We start from the raw sequence: 10998 nt of genomic DNA, 5'->3' as shown, positions 1-10998 counted from the left end.
TACTGTATAATAAAGCCTGACGACCCTTAACCATACTGAACGTTTATGTATAGGTTTCTAATGTTGGCAACTCCATAATAAATGCTTTACATTTTACATTTATTCATTTGGCAGACGCTTTCATCCAAAGCGATTTACAAAAATGCTTCACATGTGTTCACTTTACATTAAGGTACATTTTCATAAGTTACTAATGTTGAATAAGTTTCATTAAGCATTTTTAATATGTGAGGTAAATGGCTCACTATTTGGCAGGTAATCCATGAAAGTCACCATTTTTATGCATGTTGTTATAACCACATGTCAGTGGTTTATAATGAATTTTTAAATGAATTATTAGTCATTAATTAACCCATTTTTAGTCCATTAACAAAAGGAACATTAATGTAAGGTGCTATAAGTTTTATAAAAAATGATTGTAACAGTTAAAGGATGGGCAAGGAGGAGGCGGGAACCAGCTGAACAGTCAACATAAAGTTTAATGAGAAACTCAACATAAAAACAAACACACGCACATGCAGCGCTGCCGTGTGCATCTCTCTCTTTCCCCAGCTGGTGTCTCTGGCCCCCCTTTATCTCGCTCTCCCGCTGATCATCTGATTCAGCACTGGCCATGCACCCTCACGGCCCGGCCATGCCCTCCGCCTCGTCACAATGATATACTTTGCTAACTATAAAATTAGTTCAGTTAATGCAAGAGCAAATATAGTTGCTTTACTTTTACCAAATGTGTTGATAAAATGATTACTTATGAATTTTAAAACTTCATACTCCTCATTAATTTTAATTAAATGCATTTCATTTATTCTCAGTTCATAAAATGTACACCATTTAAAGATTGCTTAATTCAGTTTAATGGACATTTGTCATAACTGAAATGTATAAATCTTAAAAACAGACTGAAATATTTGTTGAGTACACAGTTGAGATTCACCAAAACTAGAGCCACATCAAACATTAATTCTCATGCTGGTTGATTTTACAAGACATTAATTGCTTTCATATAGGTTCACTGGCAATATCTGCCTACTCTCCGGCCAGTCTTTGAAATTACACTACTAAACAAAACGCAGATTTAGATGTGAAATCTTAAGCTATCCATAAATCACTGTTGTTGTTATGAGAAGTAGTCTATACAGTTGTGCCCAAAGTTTGCATACCCTTGGAGAATTGGTAATATATGTACCATTTTTAAAGAAAACATGAGTGAACAGGCAAAACACATTTCTTTTATTTCTTATGGGATTCATATTCAACTGTAGGTTATAACAGAATGGCACAATCATAAAACAAATCGTAGCAACAAAGAAAAAAATGAAATGACCCCTGTTCAAAAGTCTGCATACCCTTAGTTCTTAATACTGTGTATTGCCCCCTTTAGCATCAATGACAGCGTGCAGTCTTTTGTAATAGTTGTCTATGAGGCCCCAAATTCTTGCAGGTGGTATAGCTGCCCATTCATCTTGGCAAAATGCCTCCAGGTCATGCAAAGTCTTTGGTCGTCTTGCATGAACCGAACATTTGAGATCTCCCCAGAGTGGCTCGATGATATTAAGGTCAGGAGACTGTGATGGCCACTCCAGAACCTTCACCTTTTTCTGCTGTAACCACTGGAGGGTCAACTTGGCCTTGTGCTTAGGGTCATTGTCGTGCTGGAAAGTCCAAATGCGTCCCATGCGCAGCTTTCGTGCAGAAGAATACAAATTGTCTGCCAGTATTTTCTGATAACATGCTGCATTCATCTTGCCATCAATTTTCACAAGATTCCCCGTGCCTTTAGAGCTCACACCCCCCCAAAACATCAGTGAGCCACCACCATGCTTCACAGTGAGGATGGTATTCTTTTCACTATGGGCCTTGTTTACCCCTCTCCAAAGATAGCGCTTATGGTTGTGACCATAAAGCTCTATTTTGGTCTCGTCACTCCAAATTACAGTGTGCCAGAAGCTGTGAGGCGTGTCAAGGTGTTGTCGGACATATTGTAACTGGACTTTTTTGTGGCATTGGTGCAGTAAAGGTTTCTTTCTGGCAACTCGACCATACGGCTCATTTTTGTTCAAGTATCGTCGTATTGTGCTCCTTGAAACAACCACATCGTCTTTTTCCAGAGCAGCCTGTATTTCTCCTGAGGTTACCTGTGGGTTTTTCTTTGTATCCCGAACAATTCTTCTGGCAGTTGTGGCTGAAATCTTTCTTGGTCTACCTGACCTTGGCTTGGTATCAAGAGATCCCTGAATTTTCCACTTCTTAATAAGTGATTGAACAGTACTGACTGGCATTTTCAAGGCTTTGGATATCTTTTTATGTCCTTTTCCATCTTTATAAAGTTCCAATACCTTGTTATGCAGGTCTTTTGACAGTTCATTTCTGCTTCCCATGGCTCAGTATCTAGCCTGCTCAGTGCATCCACGTGAGAGCTAACAAACTCATTGACTATTTATACACAGACACTAACTGCAATTTAAAAAGCCACAGGTGTGGGAAATTAACCTTTAATTGCCATTTAAACCTGTGTGTGTCACCTTGTGTGTCTGTAACAAGGCCAAACATTCAAGGGTATGTAAACTTTTGATCAGGGCCATTTGGGTGATTTCTGTTATCATTATTATTTAAAAAAGGAGCCAAACAACTATGTGATAATAAATGGCTTCATATGATCACTATCCTTAAATAAAAGACAGTTTTTTTGCATGGTCAGTCATATTTTCAAAATCAATGCCAAAATTTCACAATTTCTGCCAGGGTATGCAAACTTTTGAGCACAACTGTATATATATATATATATATATATATATATATATATATATATATATATATATATATATACAGTATATAAACATGTTTGTATATTTTTTGTTGCTGGTATTGGTATTTTGGTTAACTGTCTACCTAATAACATTTGTTATTACAGCAAAAGATTGTTATTACAACAGATCTACTTCAGAACCCTTAAGTTGCCTACTATCGATACAGTGAGGTGTAAGTGAACTAAATGTTGGCCCCAAAATCACTGCATATAAAATCTATTCCTATGAAAATATGTTCAGTGCAGACCTATTTTGTTGTATAACAGAGAAATAATATGCCTCTTACAAACTGATCTTGGAAAAAAAATAAAATTCGATCTTAAAATACTTTCTAATATCCCAGCTTATTATGCAGAGACAACTATAAATAAACCCTTTGTACACTCTCGAAAATAAAGATTCTTTATTGGTATGTATGGTTCCATGAATAACCTTTAACATCTATGGAACCTTTCCATTGCACAAAAGGTTCTTTGTAGTAAAAAGGTTTATTCGACTATGAAAAGTTTCTTCAAAAATAATTCATTTAATGTAAGGTTCTTTGGGGAACCAAAAATGGTTCTTCTATGGCCTCGCTGCGAAAACCACTTTTTGGAACCTTTATTTTTAAGAGTGTAGGTTGATTTCCTTGAAAACTGTAAATAAAGGTGTCTCTTTGGGATTATAAAATTGCTCTGTCTGATTTGAGCGGCCCATCCAGCCTGACACAGCAACACTGGCTCAGCCAATGACGTGAGTTTGGGGCGGGACTGGTTGCGCAAATGACGTCAGCTTTAATCCTGCAGAATTCTGCGGAAGGGTTTTAAACATAGTTACATTTATTAAATGTAACTGAGATATACTTACAGTATTGGTTCCTGAAAGCATCATGAAATGAGTCAGAATATCTAACAAACAAACATACATGGAGTGGGGCTGAATGCATAGGAGTTTTCTGCATGCGCTAATTCTTTCTGGGCCTGCCTAAAAGTCACAAAAACTTTGTTTGACTATACTACATCTGGTTTACCAAATCCTTTGGACTTACATACTATTAATTATTATTAAAAATACTGGGGGCTTCCTGGTGATCACCCACAGCAAGCTCTTGACAGTTTGGGTACAATTGATGATTCAGTCTCTCCTTTTGTGAACAGCTGCAGTCACTTAAAACTTGCAGTAGGTCTGTAAAAGGAAACAGCTGATCTGCAACATGTTCCCTGATATGAAGTTGCTTTGTAATTGGAAAAGACAAAAAAAATTTCCCCTGCTTAGAGACCCTCCCTGAACCTTGGTGCATGTGTTAAATAATGTCCCACCAAAGTCCTTTGTTTACTGAAATTCACCGGAGGTCTCCAGATATAATTTAGAAAATTCTACAAAGGAAATTCTGAACAACAAACACAGCTTAATTGTCATGATACTTCCAACAACTCTGTAAATCCAACAGAGGGCATCATTTACAAACAACGCCACAACTCATACAGTATGCTCAATCTAACAGTTATTTACTATTTTCTGTCTTTTTTGAGTGTAATTTTCAGCTTGTGATTTATACAATTATTTTGGAAAAATGTATTCTCAAGTTTGAGTGCAGTCCAGTCCAGAAAATAAGGATAAACAGGTTCATTTAAGTGATTTGTCAGTGTATGCTGTTTAAAATCACCATTCAGTCTTTTTTCGTGCAATGAAATGCATCTTTTTTTTTATTCCATGAAAGTGAATGGTGACTAAGACTGTCATTCTGCCTAACATCTTCTTTTATGTTCCATGAAAGACAGAAAGTCTTAAGTGTTTGGAACAACAGTCAATATATGATGAACATATTGGTAAATGAAGAGTGGATTACCAGACATTTCCCTTCATTTAAATGTTCAAATACCCTTATGTTCATAAAAAACAGAAAGTTAATGTTTTTTGATGTACATGCCATTGTTCTGTTCCAAGAAGAGTTTGACTTGGCTTTAATCCAAGAGTGAAATCATCCAGCTAAGCATGAGAAAAAACTATTAAATCATCTACATATATTTAATAAACTAGATTTACGTAGATGAAAACACATTAAAACATCTTAAATGAGCTGATCTTGCATGAAAATTCTGCTTTGGAAGGTTATTTATTTTCTCAAGAATTTTCAATAGCGGACTGGACATGAGACCGAGATCATGTAAACACCATCCCTGCCCCTGGCTGCTTGGACTGTTCCCTCTCATTGTCTTACTGCAGGAAGAGGGAATTGATGAGAACCTGCAGAGAAAGTGTCCAGCTTAATGGTTTGTATTGCATGCCTTTGTGACCAGCTAACAGAGAGACCATGACCATGCAATTTAAACCATGTTACTGTCCTTGACATTGTATTTGGCTAAAGGTGATATTGGAAGTGATTAGGAGGAGCAAATGCTTTTTTGAAACCAAAAGGACAAAACATTGCTCAAGCTCAACATAAACCTTCATACTGCATAAGTTTGCTATCTTTTTTGCATTACCTTGATCCTCTTTCAAGTATATCCCCTTAAATGTGTAATTGTGTTGACAGCTCAAGGAACAGTTGCAAACACAGTTTCCTGGTTGGGATGTGAAAAGGCACCTATAGCCTTGTAATAGTCTGTATCCCTTCTTTGTGAAATTATTCCCCTTTTGTTACCTCTTAAATTTGCTGTTCAGTTTCTTTGTGAGGGCTTTTTATTTTCAGACGTTTGGAGGCTGTGTGCTTACCCATTTTTCAGAAATAGAGTTTAAAAAAAAAAGTCTGGACTAAAGAGATTAGGACCATGCTTCACTTGCTATAGCTTAAAGGGACAATTCACCTGTCAAATCATCATTTACTCACCTCCATGTTGTTCCAAACCTGTATGACTTTCTGTCTCCCATACACACAAAAGGAGACATTAGGCAAAATGACAGCCTCAGTCACTATTCACGTTCATTGCATCTTTTTCCCCCCATACATTTCCAAATACTTCCATTCTTTAACTTTGGTTCACACTTTGTCCTGAGGGCTGTAATATGTCTAGCCAAAAAAAACAAAAAAACAATCAGTATCAATCCTGTCTTCACTTGTATAACTTGTGCAGTGTGTGTATGGAACAATGAGTGAGTGTATTTACAGTAAGTGTGACGAGTCTCTGGATGTCTTGGTTATATAAGAATGATTGATATCTTTGACAGAATATGCTGATTCACACTGGCATGCAGATTTCACAAAATCCCAATGCTTGAGCCATGAGTGTTGCCTGAAACCACATGACCTCAACAGAATAAATAGTTACTTAATGATTGATGTAAATAAACATATATACTAACTGATTGATATACAGTTATACGTGATATGTATATTTTGCAGAATACCACAGTATACAGTATACAGGCTACATGGTATTCAGCATAAACAGCACCAATTAGCTTAATACAAAATTTGCCTATTGAAGTTAATTCAGGGAAAAGTTCTAGAATTCACTTTTAAACATTAACAGGGCATTTCATGACGTTAGATGTAAGATTAAAATAAACAGACACATGATGTCTTAATGTACATATTTCTGTCATGCGTGTTAGGTTATAATTTTTGCCTGTTAATTACTGATTTGAATGTTAATGACTGAAATGGACTTTGCAAAGTCTTTGCAAGGCATGACTCAAATGCAAAGTTGTGTAATGAGCTTTTATTATAAAAAAAATAAATAAAACAAAACCAAACAAAACTACCCCGAAGGGGAAAAAAACACAGTCGAGGGTGACACAACGATGACAGGCTGGAGCAAGGAACCGACAGGAATCCCCACGAAACAAGGAACACGACCGACAGAGACCTAACAGGGGACATAAACACAAACAACATCCCACGATGAACTGGCACCAGACAGAGCACAAAGGGAGATTATAAAGAGAGAGAAATCAGGAGGGAAATGAGGAAGGCAGGTGAAACTAATAATCAAACAGGTAACAAGGCAAACGAGAGGACGGGGTTATCACTGAAGACAAGACAGACACGAATGCACAAGGAAATGAGAAAATCCAAAACCGAGTGCATTCACATAAAACAGACATATAACACGCAGATGTCAGGGCTCTGCCACAAAGGGGAAAACCCCCAAAACTAAGGGTAGAACCCTGATGATTTGTGGGCAAGTGGTGATCTTGAACAGTTAAAGTAAGAGGGTGGATTTTGCTTTTCAATCAAATATTTAGTTGGGTTAGCTTTGGTTAAGCAGTGCATATTTTAAGCTGTGTATGGCAATAATTGGTTTCAAACATTTGTTAATAGCAATAGCAAGAGTCCATTGTATTAGCATGCTGTATGTTGGCTCAATGAATAGGGTACAAATGGGGCCTGAAACTCTTAAATATCAGGCATTTTATTTGGTCAAAGTCCATTTATATTAATTTAAAATGGTCAGTGAAAGAAGGTGACTAACCTTCAGAAATTGTTCATTGTCAGTCCCATGAAGTTAAAGTTATTTTAACTAATTTTTAAAGTATGAGGTTTGCAATTTTTGCAAATTTTATTACTAAAATATGGGATATGCCTACATTCAGTTTAAAAGCCTGATTTGTGTGTTTTTGTTTTTCAATCAAACAAATCTAATAGTTCTCACACAAAAAAACTTTGTTTTCCTGCAAACTTTTTTATTTTATTTTCTTCTCTTTTATTTTATTTTGTTTTATTTATTTTGTTTTGTTTTGTTTTGTTATGTTACAGCATGTTATGTTTTGTTTATGTTTTACCTGACCTAAGCCTTAAAAAAAAATTATTGGTGTAACCAAATGTAGTCAGGTTGACTCAGACATGATTGATTCAAACCAGTGGTAACACTTTATAATAATGGTCCATCATTAATAGGTAATTATGCAGGAATTAATGCAGGACAAATGAGTAGTACTACATAAACACTTTAGTTACTACTATTAACTAATATGAAAACACAATGAATTAATCAGTAAGTAATAGTGAACTGATGACTGAGGTAGTTCACTGTTAGGTAATCAATAATTACTGAATTTGATTGTCTCATTTAGAACTATTAACTAACAATGGCTAATTTAAAATAACTGCTAATTAATTACTAATCAAAACATTAACATGTGTCTAAAATGTGAATGATTATGTTTTTATTGTGAACAAGATCATGAAATGCGCCTTCAGAGAAACATGTGCCTCACGTGCATTTTTTCGTGGAAATTTATTTATGAACATAACAGCTCTCTAAATCAAGGCTATTAAATCTAAATATATTTACCTCAAAAATTAGGTTACACCAATTAAATAAAATCACATAGAAATAGATCCTTGAGAAAACAATTGTAGGTTACCACTTTTTTTCAGTGTATGGGATTTGTGCCTCTAATGCTTTAAAAAATAGTAATGGGACTCCAAAGTGTATCCAAAACTGCCTGTTGAAGAACGTTTGCAAGAAAATTAATGAATTAAGTTTTCTTTTTTCTTTTATGTAGGTAAAACTAAGTCATTTTCCAAGCAGAGTCATTCCACCATTGTTGGAATATTTTTGGCTTTGTCTGTTCTCACCTTGAGCTGCAGTGGAGGTAAACTTTTGTGTATCCTGTTGATGGAAGCCACTGGGTCAATATGAAAGTTCTGATAGAAGAGCTGCACTCCAGGGGCCACAGCCTCACCGTGATATGACCCAAATCCAGCTGGTACATCACGGAAACTCCCCTCTGTACACGTTCATCACAATCCCTGATGAAGTTAATGAATTTGAAAACTTATTTTGACCAATTTTTATCTATAATGATGGAGATAGAGCAAGGCAAGACTTCTGGATTGTCATTCTTGAAGTTTCAGGCTGAACTGTTCTCAATGCTATCAACAGCACATTATATTGCAGTATGTGTCAGCCATCTTAGAGGACAAGACAGCTGTGAAAAGACTTTGGGATGCACAGTACGACTTGGTGCTCACTGATCCTGCAATAGCAGGTGGTGTAGTTTTAGGCCATTACCTAAAACTCCCTCAGTGTACGCTGAACTACCAGTGGTGAAGGACATTTTCTTATAGCACCATCTTCTATGTCTTACATACCTTTACCAGGCACTGGCCAGACAGACAATTTGAGTGTTACTCAAAGGCTTAAGAATGTTCTATTTCACAGCTTCACTTCATAATTTGTGGTCAGTCCACATTATGTTGCACTGATAGAAAGTACTTAGATGAAAAAAAAACCAGACATAGTTGGCCTCAGTCAAGCTGCTGATATTTGGCTCATGCGGCTTGATTCTGTCTTTGAGCTCCCGAGGTCCACCATGCCAAATGTCATCTACATGGATGGATTCCAATGTAAACCTTCAAACCCTCTTCCTGAAGATCTGGAGGCTTTTGTGCAGAGCTCAGAGGACCATGAGTTTATTGTTATGTCCTGGGGACCCTCGTTAAAAGTCTTCCTGTTGACATAGCAAATTACATCACTGTCGTTTTTGCAAGATTACCTCAGAAAGTCATCTGGAGACATTTGGGACCTCGTTCATCTGCTGTGGGCAACAACACTCTTATAGTGGAATGGATGCTGCAGAATTACCTCCTGGGACAAGAGATTAAATTCTTTGTTGCACATGGAAGAACCAATGGAGTGCAAGAGGCAATATACCATGGAGTAACGGTTTAGGTATCCCATTGTTCTTCGACCAGTTTGACAACTTAATACGCATTCAAGAGAAAGGAGGGGCAAAGACTTAAACTGTCAATTTCACGGTCCTGTCACTCTGTCAGTTTGGGTTTTCGTCTGACAGGACCGTAGCATCATCGTCCCATGTCTGTGTTGTGTTTCATTGTCTGTCTTTTTGTAAGCGCACTGTTTCAGTTGAATTCCCTGCCATAAGCTCTTTGGTCTGTCTTGTTTCATGTCCAGAGCATGGGGTCTGGATCTTGATTTCCTGTCTGGTTAGGTTTCGGGATCCAGACACTCATGCTCCATGTTCTGTCTGTCGTTGTGCTCGCTTTTTGCTGCGTGCCCGGGTCACGAGCTGTCTTTATGTTGTGCTGAGGTTTGGTCACTTGGGTCTGAGGTGTCAGGAGTGTGTGTGGTCGAACTCTCGCACAGGTGTCCTGTCTCGTTTTGTCGCCTGTTGCGTGCATCGCGTGGCGTTTTCCTCGCGATGTACGCTCAGGTTTTGTTTAGTGTGGGAATGCATGGCATTGCTTTGTTTGCTGTTGCTACGCATTCTCTTGTCTGTTCTGTCGGTTGGCATGAGCGTATATTGCCTTATTGTCCTGGTGATATGTGCTCATGCCATTCGGGTGTTTTGTTGTCTTGTGAGAGCATGTGGCTTTGTTTTGTTTCAGTATCGTTGCGTGTCTCTCTGTCTGACATCATACCCCACCTCCTAATAGGCCCATTAGTTTATTAGTCTCACCTGCCCTGTCTCGTTAACCTATTGATTTCTCTTCCTATTTTAGTCTCCTCATGTGTGCTGTCCAGTGCCAGTTCATCTTGTGTAGTCGGTTGGTCTTATTTGTTTTTCCCTGTCTGTTTTGGATTACGTTCCCATCCCTGTTGGGTCCAGTTGGACCTGTTCCCCATTTTCCTCTGCCCCAGCCTGGATATCTGTTTTTTTCCCCCTTGTGGGATTTTGTGTTTGTTTTTGTAAAAATAAATTATTTTATTTTACGTCTGTGTTTGGGTCCTGAGCCTCTGTCAATGTCTGCACATTCGTGACAGTCAGAGCTGTTGATCAGTGATGCTTCCTACAGGACACACATTAAGACACTCTCCAGTCTGCACAGGGATCAACCGATGGGACCTTTGGACACAGCCAGCTTCTGGGTTGAGTATGTGATCAGAAATAAGGGAACCACCCATCTTCATATGAGTTTTACAAGATGCCATGGTATTCCTACCATTCTGTAGATGTACTTTTGGTTTTGTTCCCTGTTGTTGGTGTGTTTGTGCTTACTATATTTGCATGCATCAGATATGTGTGTTATAAAGTATGCAGGAAGCGAAAACTGAAAAATGAATAAATGATCCCATTTAGACTATTTTTACATGATAGTTTGTATAGGAAACAGAATTATATATAAAATGTCAAATTATATGCTTCATTTCTGTGGTATGATATATTACATAACTCAATGGGTGTAAAAAGCACTGACCACATAGTGTGGCTATTTGCACCCCAGTCTCATGAAACAAGATGAAACTATGAAAACATTTCATTGGGATGTCACAAATTGACCTAGAGGGGAGGGCTTGCTTAC

At 37.5% G+C, this 10998-nt stretch overlaps 1 pseudogene; it reads left to right on the top strand.

Annotated features, from left to right (window-relative positions):
• Positions 1–5875: 5875 nt before the first annotated feature.
• LOC127432287 (UDP-glucuronosyltransferase 1A1-like) lies at positions 5876–10761 on the top strand (annotated as a pseudogene).
• The last annotated feature ends 237 nt before the right edge of the window (positions 10762–10998 follow it).

This window comes from Myxocyprinus asiaticus, chromosome 42, assembly GCF_019703515.2.
Source record: "Myxocyprinus asiaticus isolate MX2 ecotype Aquarium Trade chromosome 42, UBuf_Myxa_2, whole genome shotgun sequence".
Classification (NCBI taxonomy): Eukaryota; Metazoa; Chordata; class Actinopteri; order Cypriniformes; family Catostomidae; genus Myxocyprinus; species Myxocyprinus asiaticus.
The sequence above is the reverse complement of the archived record's forward strand: the minus strand, read 5'-3'. Positions and strand labels throughout refer to the sequence as shown.